An 18003-nucleotide genomic window follows, 5' to 3' on the forward strand; every position below is an offset into this window, starting at 1 on the left:
CATATCCCCGACGACGATCTTGATGTCCCGTGAACAGCTATTTCACGTTGACTCCAGCCGCGCGCAGAAACCTTCCTTCTCCTCATTCTGGATTCTGCCTAACATTACAAAGCCCGTTCCCAGTTTACAGGTAGTGCCTCTGCTCTGGTATTACTGGGCTTTTTCGCTGCGAATGGTCCAAACTTTCTCTTCTTCGTGACAAATTTCCTGCAGAACTATAATGCCGATTTTGCGGGGTTGAATCTGCTGCAGCACTCGGATATTGGTTTGGTTCGTTGGAAAAATATATTTTAAAGCGTGTGCATTGTACTTTGTTTTCCAACCTCAATTGAACGGAGATGATCTAATCACGCTATTAAATAATGTAGATGGCCAATATTTACTCCGACCTGCGTAGTTGAAAAATATTCAAATGCATTCAAGATTGGAAAGCATTCAATACAATAAATGTTGAAAATATTTACAATGTGAGTTGATTCGGATCGTGATTTCGTTCATTCATAACTAACACTATGTTAGTTTGTTTATAGCTGCAGACAGTTTTCATACCATTAGCGTAGCTTGGTTTACAGTAAGCAAACCCATTCATACAGGAGCCCCACACACAAGCGCTCGTCGTCGGCACCCTTCGATTGAATTTGAGCTGCATGAAATAAGTTAAGCCCCTTCCTCTCTTTTGGCCCAATCAATACCAACAATCCACAATGAATTTTAGCCTTAAAAAATCTCAACAAGTGTCACGTACGTGCAGTGAAACGATCTCTCTGTGAGTGCCACTGACGAAGCCGGGAGCGTACTCGTTCGTTAGTAATGCTAAGCCATTCATTTCCCAACTTCTGTCATCGACGGTCGTAGGTTTCTACGCGTTGCGCAAGTGATTGAGAGAAAAAAAGTCGTCCACGCGGCGGTCGCTCGCTTGTCTGTGAGTCTAGCATTGGAAAATTTTATTTTTGTTTTCTCTACCAATTTGAATACATCCCGTGTAAAGTGATTTCATCGTTCACTGTGACGAAAATTAAAGTGTTTTCCACTGCAAACTACTGTTTTAAAGTCATCGCTTATTTCTGTTCAGTATTATTTGGTACAAATTTGGTTGGTTGTGAAGTTACGTGGAAGTAGGCATTTGCTGTTTGCACTATTTCGAAGTGTTTAAATACAGTGAAAGTAGTGGTCAAGTTCGTGTCATTTTTGTGAAAATTTGTGCGTCACTTGTATTCTAAAAACGGATAACCTGGCGACCTTATACCTGCGACGAAGGTGGCAATTGCTGATCATCGTTTAAACCACGGTAAGCGATATGTGTGTACTCTATGAATATACGATATACCTATGTATAAAATACAATCGATGCGATAACCTCTATCAGTACTGACTAAGCATGGTAAAACTTTGTATGCAATGCCATTTTACCGCAGAGTGACACAATTCAATAATTTTTTAGCACATCGAGGGTCGAGAACCGATGAAAACTTGTTTCGAGCTTGAGCTCGGCCTGCAAAATGTATCACGCATGGGTGCATGGTTTCAGTTCTGGTTTACGCCTCTACGTTGCGTTGAGTTGAGACCTGTGACGAGGGCAATGGTCGTTTCTGAATGTCGGTCGGATATGATCAACAGCAGAAGCAGATGGAAAAGATAGCCCGACGAAGGCGAGAGCATGTAGACGATGCGATAACAGACAGCCAGACGCATCACTACGAAAACGCCGCCGGGAAGAAGAGACTCGTAGAGGGTACGATTCGGGTGAACTTGTTTCCCACATGGTAATACAGTGGTGTTCCTTATTTTACGTCTTATGATGAATTTGCTGCTAGTAAATAAGTATGTATATTTACAAGCGCAACGAAGTATGTTGACGAAAACGGAACGACACTGTACGATGAGTTCGGGCGGAACTCAAAAGCACGTGGATCGGACGATGTAGAAAATGAACGAGTTTTGTATGAAGAGTATCACGACCGTAGTAAGAAGACCGTTTAAATGCATGAATATCAGGAGAAATTAAAATTCGATTTAGATCTATAGTTCCGGGTAGGACATTCGACCATGTGTGCGGTAATTTGAAATACAAAGGTGACACATATTTCGATCTCGTATAAATTAACTTTGAAAAGTAATTGGTTCACAGTAAAAAGAGGAATGATAGTTTAGCCCTTATATGCATCATTGCCGTGGAACGAGCAGTCAGATCAATTGTTATGCTATGCATACAAAATAAAACATAGACGCCAATAAATTAAACTTGATTGACCAATTGATTAAGCGAATGGAATGTATAAAACAGACATTAAGTGTTGTTGCTTGACTAATAATTTTATGTTCTGGTTTTTTATAGGTATACAAAATATTGCTCAGTTGAGAATTTGGTGTGTTTTTAAAAGTATCAATTCAATTTCCTTCAATTTATCCTTAAAAAGTATATTATTTGTAGAATTGTATGGCAAACCGTAAATAGTGATGTTACTACTTACTCTCTCTGGTTAATCACGAAAAATCAGCATTGACAAAAAAAAAATTGTAAATAAAACCCACCTAGAGGTGACCTTGATACAATTAAAAATAAATAAACATGATTTGCATAGTCAAATGTGAGGCGCGGCTTTTCTGTCTGTACCATCCGAAAGGAAAGCTGGCACTTAATTTAGCTTGTACATTTAGCATCTATTTCGGCTAGACATGACATATACAACGGCAATCCGTACTTATGGTTGTACTGAATTTTTGAGTGTGCAGTTTGATTACTGTGCTTTATCGCAGTTGACCTAGCGGCGTAGTGCAGAATTTGATAGAAAAATATTCACTGTCAATGACAGCCTGTCAACGCAGACAGTTCTACAAGTTCTATTTAACCTCACATAGGATTCGATTTCACTGATATTTTGTTACTTTTCTATCATAAAATTTTTAGTTCTGGGCTCTCTATAGTTATTCTGTTCAGATAATAATTTAATGGAATGTTACTATCGTTTCTGTGCAATAAATGTATTAGTTCGAACAAAAGTCCGTGATAAATTAGTATAAAATGATTGTTGACCATTGACCTGGTTTAATATGTGATGAAATTCGGCACGTGAACGAAACATTGTACGAATTAGTATTAATCTATACCTATAAAAATGGATTTCTGTCTGGCTGCTCGTATGTTCCTTATAGAATCGAAAACTACTGAACCGATTGGCGTGAAAATTTGCATGCATGGGTTTTTGGGGGCGGAGAAGGTTCTTATGATGGTTAGACTCCTCCCCCCACAAACAGGGGGGCTGCCATACAAATGAAACACAAACTTCTACATAACTCTAGAATTAATCAAGCAAATGGAACCAAATTTGGTATGTGGGTGTTTTTGGAGGTATTTTTTTCCTATGGTGAGTAGAGACCTCTCTTCTCTTCAGGAGGGGAATTATGACCCCTCTCACCTATAATGGGGAGGGGGCTCCCATACAAATGAATTACAAATTTCCTCATAATTCGAGAACTAATCAAGCACATCAAGCACCAAATTCGGTATGTGGAGGATTTTAAAAGCATGAATTTATTTCATGATGGTTTGACCCCCCACCCCTGTGGTAGTGGGGGCGGACTCTCATACAAATGAAACAGAATTTTTTGCGTAACTTAAAAACTAATCGAATTCGAGAAATTTTAGACACTTCCATAAAAGATTAGACAAGACCACCAGAAACTACACTAGATGATGTAGGACAAGACGGCCGCAGGCCGCGATTTTAATTTGACCCATTTGGAGTTTGGTTTTCAAGCTCTCGTGAATCCTAAATATTTATAATAACAGAATCATACTTTTCGAGAAATACAAAAAACAGCGTTCAATTGTGTACGGTGCCAATATACTGACTTCGTAAAAATTGTCAAAGCATTGAATTTACCGGTGGCTCACTATGTAGTGGCCAGTTTCGCAAAGACTTCGCGTGCCTAATTTTGATGCGCTCGAATCATTTACCAAGGTGAACCATTACTATAAGTATCCAGTATTACTGGTTTTACAAGGAAATTTTTATATATTCATATTGTGCCATAACAATCTCAGGTGCTCAGGTACTTTATATATTTGCGTACAGAATTTCAGTATCGTTCGCCTTTGTGCCTAGCTCGTTCTAAAAATGTTTCGAAACAACCTCTTTTATGACAGCGATAAGGTTCTAAGTTGGTTTTATTTTTATTTTTATTTAATTTATTTTGCAACTCATCTGATATAATTATCTGACATAATTCAAATTATTACATTCCATTACATTATTATAGCATTACATTGAATTTTTTAAATCTATACCTATAAAAATGAATTTCTGTCTGTCTGCCCGAATGTTCCTTATAGAATCGAAAACTACTGAGCCGATCGGCGTGAAAATTTGCATACAGGGGTTTTTGGCGCTAGGGAAGGTTCTTATGCTGGTTAGAGACCCCTCCCTTCACTAAGAGGGGGGGGGGGGGCTCCCATACAAATGAAACACAAATTTCTGCATAACTCGAAAACTAATCAAGCAAATGAAACAAAATTTTACATGTGGGTGTTTTTGGAGACAAGAATTTTTTCCATGGTGAATTGAAACCTCTCCCCACTTTAGGAGGGGGCTCCTATACAAATGAAATACAAATTTCTTCATAACTCGAGTCGAGATCCAATGAATCAAATGGAACCATATTTGGCGTGTGGGTGTTTTTGGAGGCATGAATTTTTTCTATGATGAATTAGGACCCCTTACCTTTTTAGGAGAGGGGCTCCCATGCAAATGAAATACAAATTTCCTTATAACTTCAGAACTAATCAAGCAAATGGAACCAAATTTCCTCATAACTCGCGAATTAATTGATCAAATGGAACTATATTTGGCATGTGGGTATTTTTGGAGGCATGAATTTTTCCTATGATGAATTAGGACCCCTCTCCCTGTTTAGGAGGGGGGGCTCCCATACAAATGAAATACAAATTTCCTCATAACTCGAGAAGTAATCAAGCAAATGGAACCAAATTTGGCATGTGAGGGGTTTTGGAGGCAGGATTTTTTTTAATGATGGTTTGAGACTCCTCACCCCTGTGGTAGGGAGATAAGGAGTCTCATACAAATAAAACAGAAATTTTTGCGTAACTCAAAAACTAATCGAACTAGAGAAATTTTAGACTCTTTCATAAAACATTAATCAATAACAAGACCCCCAAAAACTATCAATAGTAACATTAGATAATTCAGCGCGAGACGGCCACAGGCCACGAGTGTTACCGGTGACCTGCCGTCGGAAGCGCAGGCCACTGCGGGGGGCAGCCCCCCGTAGAGATCACCTCTATCTAGGTTTATTTATTTTCCTAGGTCTACTGACTTCTATTACTTTCCTTCAGTTAGGTCACCCCTGCGAAATAGTACTTTCTACGAAAAGATTTTCCGTGAAATGGAACATCCCGCGTAAGGTTTTTCGCGAAATGGTTTTCTGCGAAACTCTACATTCCGCGTTATGGTCAACCGAGAATTGGTGTTCCGCAAAATGGTATTCCGCGAAATGGTTTGTAATGTTGGTGAATATTTAAATGCTATCCGCTTTATTTTATCAAGCTAAGCAATGGGGGGAGTTGTTTTCTGCTTTACTGTGAGGAAAATTTGTATATTAAAACACCTATGAACTCCCCAGCAACTTGCAAAACTTGAGATTGTGACAAAGGTCATCCGAGATTTACGATTAATGTACAACACAGTTTAATTTGTAGCAATACGAAGCTTGTCGGCTTGTGCATGGGTGCATGGAAAGCTCCGAGGTAGCAAAGATATATATTTTTGGATAGAACTAAGTGTAAACTCAATTATCTGAACAATTTTAGGTGAAATTAAAGCAAAATTGTAATTCTGTGGTACATACATATTGTACCGCGATGTTGAATCTAAACATACTGTCGATAATTGTAAGCGGTAGGCACCATACAGTTGTCCTAGCGCTATCGAAACATCAGCATTCAGTCTAGATTTGAACCTTTTTTGAACATCTTTTTAGATAATTTCATTTCTATAATGAGAAATCATTTGATTTCTTATCAAAACCGACTTAAACCGAGCTCTTGCAAAAAAATGATGAAATGACAGAAATGACAGAGGGATATTTGAAAAATTGTTAATTTTATCCCAAACAGATTAAAACAGGTCATCAAGAATGTAAACGGTCCTACAAGGTGGTAGTTAAGCGAGAAAGGACATTTATTTCAACTAATAGGTAACTGTCCGAATACTTTTTTGGCTGCATTTTTAGGCAATTCAAATTATATGTACTCTATCTTCAAAACGGAAAGCTTTTCCCCGAATTTTTGTTGTGCATCTAAATATGCTTTAGTTAAACATTGTTTTAAAAAATATGTGTTACCATTCTTTGCAAAAATACTGCGCAAAATTACTAAAAGAAAAATTTATGCGCTGCTGTCCGAATACTTTTTTGGTTGACTGTATCTGTCAAACCCGGTTCCGAGACAATACGGTCGATCTCCGAGAGGCGGTCTGTTACGTTTGCTTGTATGAGACTGTCGGCAGATTGGGCAGGCCCTCACTATTTCCTACACCGTTGCGTATTGCGTTTAAAGCTTTAACATTGAAGCGGAAGAATAGAATCCATGGTTTAGAATTTACGTAAAACACTAGCGGCCTGTGACCGACTCGACCTCCTAGTATACATCGTCCTTGTGCGCTGGCACTCGTTCAAACTAAACTAAAAGGAGTATGATCGCATAGCCTAGGCAAACGGGTTGATCAGCCACCGAGTCGCTTCCGGCAGTGTGATTTGCAGTGTCATATGATAAATTACGAACAAATTGAGAAGCTATCCACTTGTGTGGGAGATGAAAGATTAACATTATTTAATTAATGTTATGGCTATCGTTCATTATGGTTTTCGTCTATTCTGGAAAACCTCCGTGTGGCTATCATTCGAGCATCGTATGGTTGTATGCATAACGTTCAATAAAACATATTATTATTTCAAGTAAATCGAAGAAAATAGTGCGCGGAGCAATAGCAATTTTACCCTCACATTTTGAGAGCAAAGATGAGAATCTTGTCGTCTTCGTAAAATCCAAGCTCTTCGTAAAGTTTAGCACAGGCATGGAAAACAATGGAAATTGTAGACAAAGTAGAAGAAATTTCATAAAAAATTTTGCTAATCCGTTCCAAATGGTCTATTAATCAAATTAAAATAGTTAAATAACATTAATTTACTTTGTTCGAGTCGGAATAAAAGAGTCTGAGAATAAATGAAATGATCTCTATGACTACACCTTACTTATCACTTTGTAAATATGTGTATACAGACTTGAATGCATGCGCCTAAAACTGGAACTAGCGTGGAACTTTATAGGCGTGTAGGCTTATATAATATCATACAGATAATACGGAATAGAGTACCTCTGGATCTGGGCGTGATACATAAAAAACCTGTAAGTGTATCGAGCAGAGACGGCTTCTAATAAAAATGTAAATATTCAGAAATTTTCCTTCATAACATGGCCGCCGATTCTGATGGATGATGGTGGACGAAAACAAGTTCAAATCATTTCACAAAACAACTGCTGCGGTGTTGTTAGTCATTCATCTGATTCACACCGGTTTCTGGGGATTCATTCGCCGCACAGTAAATGAAAATTTATTATCACTTGTACACTAAAAGCGGAATGATATATCGGATCAACGTCAGTCGGCTCAACGTAATTGTACTGTAAACATGCTTTAATGCATTGCAAATGTATGGCTGCAGGGTTTTGAAAATGATTTTAGGTCATTTGTAAGTTTACGTATCTTGTTAGAGCTTGCAAACCAAAGACGTGCATGACAGACAGCACACAACGAATAAGTTTTATCATACATGAGATTTGAGAGACTGGTTGCCTAAGAAAAAATACACAAATAAAAATTTCTTCCCTTGAGTCATTTTATTTTGTTTGAAATTTAGTTTATGACTATGTAATGATATGTGTCTAATTAGGAATCGACACCTGTTGAAAACGTGCAACCAATCAATCTACCATATTGATTTCAATTGCCTGAGGAGATCAACTAAATAAGGTGCCAAATTTTGGTTCTATCTTTAAACAAATTAATACCGTTCGAACGGATCCACATGCCATTTTCTGAACATTTGCTGAGCTATATTGAAGCGTGATAGAGCTCTTAATACCACACGAGCGATCAATTTAGCTCTCTTATCTAAATCTAGAATCTTGTAAATAATATTGGCATCGTATTAGTATATGTAGTGTGAACAAATGCGTAAGAATACCGTTCAGATTATCGTCATTTCACGGGAAAATGTATATATATTTGCACGGAAATGGTAATACAATTGTTGTTCACATATTTATTCAGGGGTGTTTTCTTGGCTTACATTAACTTTGTGACATTCGGTGCTGTAAAACCATTGAAATTTCATATTGGTTATCAGAATTGATTCCAGTATTCCGTATAAAACCTACTGATCTGACATTATCTTGCTGAAAAAATCACTTCATATTGCCTAAATTACGAACTAATCAATGCACAATTGCTTTCAATTGCATTCAAGACCAATTATTTTAAGCAAACAAACCAACCGCAGGCTGATAATATCTGAAATAAATTTACATCTAATTTATTACTTACCAAGGTTCAAACTAAAAATTAAAAATAACTGCCAAAATAAGTGTCATAACTTCTATTTCATAAATTCTATTTTTAATTCGATTCCACATGCCATTCACGGTGCATTTAAATAGTACATATTGAGGCGTGATAAAGCTGTTAATGCCACACGCGCGATCGATTTAGCTTTCTTATCTAAATCTAGAACCTTGTAAATATTATTGCCATCACATTAGTACGTATAGTGTAATTAAAACAGTAAAGAACACCACTCACGTCATTTCACCGGAACAGGTTATGCACCTATTTTGTTGAGTTTTTAGGCATGACATCAGCTAAAAATTATTTTTGCGCTTTTTGGCACTCTTGGTAGCTTTATACAGTTAGTTTTTTAATGCAGCCTTTACAAGTTTGGAATATTGTCTGAAAACAGTTTTTATGAGAAAACAAAGGTAAAAATGTTACGTTGATAAAAAAATTCCAGTCACGCCTTAAATTAGTTTTTTTTTGAAGAAAATATAAACGTAGCTGTTAAAACTAATCTTTTTTTGAGAGCACTTGTAGTCTACACAGTTTAAGTTTCCATTCTGGACCACTTTTCAATGGATTTAAAACCGCATTATTGAACTTTTCGAATACGGAGTCCGGAACGAATAGTTTTGAAATTTCTAACGTTTTTTGACACACTTTGTGGCTTGAAACCGAGACGTGTAACGTGTAAGTAGATCGTTAACAAGTGTTAGAAAATACCACACATTTTAATTATACAAGGCTAACGCGTTAGATGATTGGTTCAATTATTATTAGGTACACCTGTGAATGTTTACAACTAAACAACATCGTTAAATGCTAATCATAAATATTCACGCCACGTGCCACCATCTTGTGTCGAAGGTACAAGTAATCTACGAGTTAGACTATTGAGTGCGTCAGCTAATTTTTAAGTGTTCCGCCTCGGGAAATGGCAGTTAATCTAAATTAGGTATTCAAATCGAAAATTATAATTACTCGCTTGTTCTCAATTATTAGGTTTCATTGCTTTTCTTAACCCTCTATTGGGTAACACCGTCGCAAGATGGTCTTTGTAGGCAGCGCCGTAGCGTGCAGTTGGTCAAACTGGCCCCCGCTAAGGGCACTAGCTCTAGGGGGGCGCCAAAAACGGCCTGAACCTAAGTAAGGTACTCTCGAGTGTAGCGAAGTACTGGACATAGGGAGTAGTACTAATCATGTATGACAGTTGACAGTCAAATTCTAAAAAAATAGCTTCGAAGGAGCACGCATTTATGAAACGAGGTGGTGCCAAATCGGGTCTTCGCCAAAGCCGCCACGGCTCTGGAACCAGGTCTAAAATCTGGATCCAAAATCTGGTGGTCTGGAGGATTAATATACGATTAAAAATGTGGCAAAAATTTGCTCCAGGACCAAATCTGATAAAAAAATGTGGTCTAAAATGCTATCTAAAGTCTGATACAAATTTGATAAAAATGTGGTTCAAAATGTGGCCCAGAATCCAGTTTAAATCTGTTCTAAAATTTGTTCCATAATCCGGAACAAAATTTGACAAAAAATTTAATCCGAAATTTTATCCAGCTCTAAAATACGGTTCAGATCCAGAATCTGGTTCAAAATCTAATCCAAAATTTGGTTGGTAGTTCAAAATCTAATAAAAAATGTGGCCCAAAGTCTGTTTTATATTCTGGTCCAGTTCCAGAATCTGATTCAAAATTTGGTCCAAAATCTAGTAAAATTGTGGTCCAGATTCTGATGCAGGTCCAAAATGTGGTCTGAACCAAGTCTAGAAACTGGGTCCAAAATCTAATCCACAATATGATCCAAATTCTGAAATGTGGTTCAAAACAAGATCCACAATCTAGTACAAAATTTGATATAAAAAAGTGGTCTACAATCTCAGTTTAGGTTTAGATTATGCTCGAGGTCCAGAATCTGGCTCAAAATCTGATCCAAAATCTGGTTGCTCGTTTCAAATCTGGTTAACCCATTATGACCCGGGCTCCATTGAAAACTCGTATTAAATTTCACACACTAGAATAATGGGTTCAAAATGCTGCTCAAAATTTGCTCCAGGTGCAAAATTTGATCAAAACTATAGTCCAAATTCAGGTTTACCATGCTGCATCAATATCCGGACACTTAAGCAGGTCATATTTTTAATATGCTTCGTAAACAATAATTTCGCAATATTCTAGTAATTGCTTTATACTATAATCAAATATAAAGCTTAAATTTGCAATAACACATCAATTTTACAATCAAAACTCAATAAAATACATTGAAATAAGAAAAATTAACAGGCTTGTCGTGTTCATAAATCCGGACACCTCACATCTCAGTGAATCAATATCCGGACACTTTTGAATCGTTTTCCGGACAGGTAAAACTTTCTCATATTTTGTCTCAGAAATGTAAGCCTATAAGTAAACAACTTATCACTTGTTACATGTAGTATTAAATAATCATCTCTCTGCACATTTTTTGCACTTTTAATTGCACTTTTGTGTCATTAACGGTACGATTCTAGTCAAGTGCGACACTGACTCACTTACCTCACCAGAGAATGAAAGTGATTAAGGGGCCATCCATATACCACGTGGACAGCTTAGAGGGGGGTGGGGGGTACGTGAATGTCCACGCTTGTCCACGGAAGGGGGGGAGGGGGTATAGAAAATGTCCACGTGGACAAGCCAAAGAAAATCCATTGACAACGTATTTGAAAAATAATTCGTCTTCCTAAAATTTCACGAACCACAACGGAGAGGTATGGTGATGTGTTAAAGTCAGCGACCAAGCTAAGGTACTCTGGTTGAACAGGGGTTGAAGCAGATGAATCTACAAGCGAAGATCAAGCTAGAACAGGCTTTCCTGTAATCCATCATTTATTTGCAGTGGACAAGAACAGCATGGATAGAAGAACTAGATCTCGATAACATGCCTAGTTTAGCTTGCTTTTACGTAAGCTTTTTTCTTATTTTTTTTTATATTACAGAATAACGCAAATGAAAACAGAATTGAGCACCGAATTTCACATAAGAAAAAAAATGTCCACGTGGACAAACAATGGAGGGGGTGGGGGTTGAGTCGATGTCCACGCTTGTCCACGGAGGGGGAGGGGGGTGTTGAAAATTGGCATTTTTGTGTCCACGTGGTATCTGAATGGCCCCTAAGTACTTCTACATTAAATGCCTTAAAGTATTTTGGATTTCCAAATATTTTGCCGGTTCCATGGATCGAGGCTCCTTCTTGTATCGCACATTCTAATTCAACCTGTCCTTTCGCATTTTCTAAGAACAACATTAGGCAGCTACCATCAAACAGTCAAACATGTCCGGATTTAAAAACATGGTTTTGTATCCGGACGGCATAATTATTTACAAAAATACACCTTATTTCAACACATTAATGAATGACGCCGTCTCAATTGATTAAAATTTACCTTCTTTGTCGATGCTTAAAAGTTAAAAAAAATAGGTTTCTTTGAATAATAAGTTCCCAAAACCTTAAATCGCGAAAGCACTACTTCTTAGTAATCTAAAAAACTCGCAGAAAAAAAACACTGTTTGACACCAACGTTACGTTTGGATTTATTTAAGTTATTTCGCTCAGCCTACTTAACCACCGATTATGTTTAAACGATCTTAGATATATTTGCCAAGTAAACCACATAGCTACACCTCATAAATTGGATATATTATTACTTAATAATGATAAATTAGTGAAGGTGTCCGGATATTGGTACCGTCCGGATTTTGATGCAGCATGGTATAATCTGGCCCAGTTTGAGAATTGGTTCAAAATATGATCTAACATCTGGACCAAAATCTCATAAAAAATATGGTCCAGAATCTGGTCTAGACCTAAAGTCCAGTCTTGATCCAATCTGTGGTTTAAAATCTGGTGCTACATCTGTTCTAAAATTGGATTAAAAATGTGGTCCAAAACTTGCTCAAATTTGAAAAACAAGTGGTCCACAATCTAATCCAAAATCTGGTCAAAAATCTAATCAAAAATTCAAAATTTGGTTTCCAGAATCTGTTCAAAACTTTGGAACAAAAGTTGATAAAAATATGGTTTAACCATGATTGTTTAAAAATATGATCCAGATCCTGAGTTTGGTCCAAAGTTTGATCTAAAACCTGGTTCGAAATCTGATAAAAATGGACAAAATGTGGTCCAGGTCCAGAACTTGCTCCTGGTCCAAAATCTGGTGTTGGTTTAGAATGTGGTTCAATATCTGTCTGTGTGGCCGGTGGAAAATACCTGCGAACAATATTCCTTGCGCAACCTGGCAAAGTCACACACTCTCCAAAATTTGGCCCAAAATATGATGAATAATGTCCAGAATCTCCAGTCCAGGTTCAGAATCTGGTTGGTGGTTTAAAATATTATCAAAAATAAACAACTTTAAAGGAACACTGATTTAAGAAACGAGGGAGCGCTAAATCGGGTTTTCGCCAAGGGAGCTACAGTGTCACGCTACGGCTCTGTTTGTAGGTAATTACTTTTGATTGAGGGCATGAAAAATATGTTGCTGAACAGTTTGCTTAAAATGTTGGCACTAAAATAACATTATTTCTCCAGTTGGGGGAAGGAGTAAGATTTTTCATCCACAAAACCGATTATTCGAGAAGAATATGTGAAGGTTCAGTTACAGGATTTTCCATTTTTTTTCGCATCTGATCCAGGAAGCTCCTCGCATGCAACAGTTCCTGTCATGAGAACAAAGGTAAATAGCCGCTGTTGTTTGACTCGCCTGGCCGAGAGTGTCTCCAGGTCAGTGCTCGATAAAATTGACAGCCCTGCATGAAGGCGAATATGAAACGTATTTAGCGCATACAGTTTTGCCACTGGTAGTATTCGTTTATCTGTCAGCCCAAGGACATGATTACTGAACTGCTGACAGTGTTTATCTTTCTCAGTTTTCTGCACTTCAAAACAATTCATTCATGGATTGCAGTGCTGAATGATTGCTCGTCTAACCTGTCAGTCAATTTTTTTCTTTTAACTGATAACTGCCTGCTTTGTAAAATGTAAAGGAAATTAATTAAAACTTCGGAGTAACGTTTTCGTTTATTGTAGTTTCGTTTGCCATTGTCGGCAGTTCAGAACGAACGAGTGATTCACATTTGATTTCATTCACTATTGTCAAGAATGAATGAATGTAGAATACAACACGAACGTGAAAGCAAGTGGTTAGCTCAAATCGTTGGTTTCAGGTAGGCAATGCTGGGTTCATTTTATCTGTCCTAGAAACAGGAAAGAATGAGCAATATAATGCATCAATTCCTAAGTGAACGTTCATTTAGTCAGTAATGAGGTACTAGCATTGTAGCACCTTAACTACAAAAGATACAGCAACACTTTATTCAGCAGAATTGTAGATAATAACTAGTTCTACAAATGTTCCAAACATAACTTTGTCGAATTTTGTCGAATCGACTGAGACGGTACTATCAAATGAATCAAAATTGAGTCAAAGTGATCGAACCATCCCTGACAGTAACTACCCAGTGAATAGGATTTCTCCAATTCCAGCCAACGGCAGTAAACACCAGCACCCGCGTGACCTTCATATAAGGAACCACCTTGTTTGATGCATTTATTATTAGCGCAATCCTGCTAGACCGCTACTGTCGAACGAAGTTCGAAAACAGACACTGAGGAAGACTACAAATACGTATCTGTCGAGAATAAAATTTATAGTGGAATTTAATCGTGAAAAAGTTTTTCATTCTTTTAATGCAGTGGTATTGTTTGTGACCAGTCAACTCTTAACACTCGCAACATTTTCACCAGAAACGTAAAATTCATAGTAAAAATGACTACTGAAAACACCATAACAAGAAAAATTATGATATTTTACTGCTGAACTAGAAACATGCTAATTGGTCTTGACACTGTTGAATAATGCAAAAAAACGATCAATATTTAATCGATTCCGTCAGTTGTGTCGCATAGCAACAGGCTTTCTCGGTATCGAGAGCTTCCACTCAGCCCCTCCTATGTAAGCACAACAAAGCTGTTTTCCAGGCGCACAATGATAGTGTGCTGAGCTGATGTTGACATTCATACAAGGTATGTACAGCTTGAGCGCAACCCCCTGCAGCATCAAAGTCTGGAAAGCTGACGCAAGTCCCGGCAGGCAAAATTAATTTCGCGAGAACGCTGATAAACATTATCAATATCAGCTGAGCTGGTGTTGGTTCTATGTTTGGTTATTGCAAGACAAATAAATACTCGCACGGGTACCTACAACTGTTCGCCCACCGATATCGGGTACCAAAGAAACTAGCCAGACAGCCACTTTGCACCTTGCGCATTTGAAATCAGGTTTGCTTGTGTGACCAACCACCGGCGTTTGAATTAGCCACATGCCTCCGGTGCGTGATCGTTACCGTAGCGTAGGGAGGCAGCCACGCGCAAAGATTATTGTCTATGTAGCTAATTGTTGCATGTACCTTCCTAGGTATTCTCCGCTATCTATAACTTAGTTCAGTGGCTACAACGCACCACCGCATTGGCGCCAATTGATTGAGCTCGGCCTGGCAGGCATTTTTGGGCCGCCGATTGTTTGTTTATCGATATTGAAACTGTATACCGTTTGTATTACTAACTTAGCGCAAAATAATGCGAACACGAGACAGTGATGCTAATCTACGATACCGTTAAGTTATTGTGAAGGTTCTCTTACAGACAGTCGATGCTTCCGGCTAGCATTAAGGATGTGTTTACCAATATCAGCAATTATGCGAGGATAAACTGTTTAGTTCAAAGTAGTGATAATTACTTCTTCTAGGTTTTTGGATTGCTTGTCTACAAATATGTGTTTTTCTACGTAAGAAAATTAAATTTTAAGTTAATATATCTTACATGATGACAGATGCAGTTTTACAAATGCTACAAAAGGAGCTTCAGTGGCGCATTCAAGCAGGAAGCCGGGTGCACTTTGCCCTTCGCAAAACGTTATGACTAAGAAGCGTACGCCGCCGCACGAAGCTGACAATGAGACTCTCATTAGATCGGTGTAGTTCGTTACGGACTTGAAGCTGTGACGCTGCCCACGGAGTACATATGACCTTTGCCGTGTTTGAGCGGGAGGTGCTACCGGAAAGAGGAGAGTGACGGAAGAGTATGAATCAAGAGTTAAGCCGGGATCACACTGACAGTCAGCATATGTTAATTGACACCATTACGGAATGAAACGGAATGGAATCACTGATGATAGCATGCATTTTCAATGGTGCAAGGTGTGTCCAAACAGTGGTCCAAGGTTGCTCCCCTGTGGTACGCCAGTGGGTTCGGCAAATCAAATGTAACATCAAGAGAGGCGTGATAGGCATCGAGTGTGATTATAGGTTGGGGCGCTTCCGTAATCGAGCTAAGTTGTATGGCGGAATCATTGGCAAGTAGGGTAACCAACGTATTTTGGACCCCATCAGCAGCTGTACATAATTTGGACACTTACAGTAAAATCAAATGGAAGTGTCCAAATTATGTACAGCTGCTGAAGGTGTCCAAAATAGGTTGGTTACCCTATCAGATCTAGCAACCCATTGCTCCTGTTTAACACTGGGTTAATTTGTGTCAGACCATGGAAAAAGAACACGTTCAAAAGCGCACTACAAGCGGTGAAGCGTGAGAGCATTGGTACTTGGTAGTCGATGCTACCCATAGCTGCTCAAGGGTTTTGTAAATCGGGGATGGTTCGATGGAGCAACTTAGCTAATTAGAGATCATGACCAACACATGCAAGGAATTTGCTTCGAAAAATTATCTGAGCATTGCCACTAGGGAGAACTTGACCAAATACCGATGAGCAAATAAACCAGTTGACCACAATCCTCAGAAATACAACGTGCCAAAAGGAGGACAGATTGTGAAGAATTAGAAGAACTGTTTCGAGCAAATGACACGCGCGAGTTTTACAAGAAGGTGAGCTACACCCCGAAATCTGACATGTGTAAAGAAGAGGGAGCAGGTCTAATCACAAACGAACGCGTGGTGGTCGTCAGGTGAAAGCAGTTCTTCGATGAATACCTCAATGGCAAAGTTGCAGAAGGAGCTGGAACGGAAGTAATGTCCCAGCACCTGATCTTCAAGAAGTCCAACGAGAAACTGGGTTGCTCCAAGACCAAAAAAGCCGCAGGAAAGGATCGCCTAGCGACAGAGCTGTATTAACATAGCCGAGAAGCACTGGCAACGGCTGTACGCCGGGTAATTTCCAAGATTTGGGTGGAAGAGAAGCTACCGAAGGAATATATGGAAGAACTGGTTTGTCCCATCTACAAAAAGGGAGATCGTCACGACTACTGCAACTATCGCAGCACAAACGCTAATAAAAGATCAACGAATTACCGGACTCTCTTCTGCTGGTGTTCGTTGACTTCGAAAAGGCGTTCGACCGACTCAACTACGAAAACATCTGGGGCGCACTTAGGCGTTGAGGAGTTCCAAAATAGCTAGTCCATCTCATCGAGGCTTAGTACGAGGCGTTCTCCTGCAAGGTTTTGCACGACGCCGTTTTGTCCGACCCCATAAGGGTTACTGCTGGCGTGAGACAGGGCTGCATCTAATCAACGCTTCTCAAATCGAGGAATGCCTTGGAATCCTCTAACGATGGAGCAGCTAAATGACCTCGACCTAGCCGACGACATGGTCTTGCTCGCACAACGCCGAAACGATATGCAGAGCAAGTTAGATGACCTCTCCGAGAGCTCCAAAGCAGCAGGTCTTACAGTCAATGTAGCAAAAACTAAGTCTATGGTAGTGAACACTGACAATTCCACCTACTTCGCAGTAGCGGGACAATAAGTTGAGCAGGTAGACACCTTTCAATATCTCGGTAGCCAGACAACGCCCGATGGTGGTACCAAAATTGATATAGCCACACGAACCAGGAATGCTTCAAACGTTAAATCTGTACTGCTGTATGCCTGCGAAACGTGGTGCGTCTCGGCGGAGACAACGTAAAAGCTGCCATTAACCGGTGCCTGCGATATATCATTCGTGCCTGGTGGCCTGATAACTGGATATCCAATGAGAACCTCCATCGTCGGTGTCATCAACGACCAATAGCCATAGTAATTCGTGAACGTAGGTGGAAGTGGATCGGACACACCTTGAGGTAAGGAGCGAACGAGGTCTGCAGAGAAGCACTCGACTGGAATCCACAAGGACAGCTTAAAAGAAGCTCGTGACGACGCAGCTTAGCCAATGACATCCGGGTTGTAAACGAGAACCTGTCCTGGCGACAGGTGAAAGTCATGGTGGGTAACTGTCAGCAGTGGAGATCTCTGATTTCTTCCCTTTGTTCTGCCGGATCGGCGGACATGGACACATAAGTAAAGTTCATGAGGGCTCGCGCCACAGCAGACCAAATTTTCACCAT

The 18003-nt window shown here is 39.1% G+C and overlaps 1 protein-coding gene across 1 annotated transcript in view; it reads left to right on the plus strand.

The window, feature by feature from the left end:
* Positions 1–829: 829 nt before the first annotated feature.
* The window catches only part of LOC128733815 (putative phospholipase B-like lamina ancestor), a 42142-nt gene continuing 24968 nt past the window's right edge, over positions 830–18003 (plus strand). The window contains exon 1 of the mRNA XM_053827623.1: positions 830–1288. The gene's annotated coding sequence lies outside the window, so the exon portion shown is untranslated. The remainder of the gene's footprint in view (positions 1289–18003) is intronic.

The sequence above is a fragment of the Sabethes cyaneus genome, chromosome 2 (assembly GCF_943734655.1).
Source record: "Sabethes cyaneus chromosome 2, idSabCyanKW18_F2, whole genome shotgun sequence".
Classification (NCBI taxonomy): Eukaryota; Metazoa; Arthropoda; class Insecta; order Diptera; family Culicidae; genus Sabethes; species Sabethes cyaneus.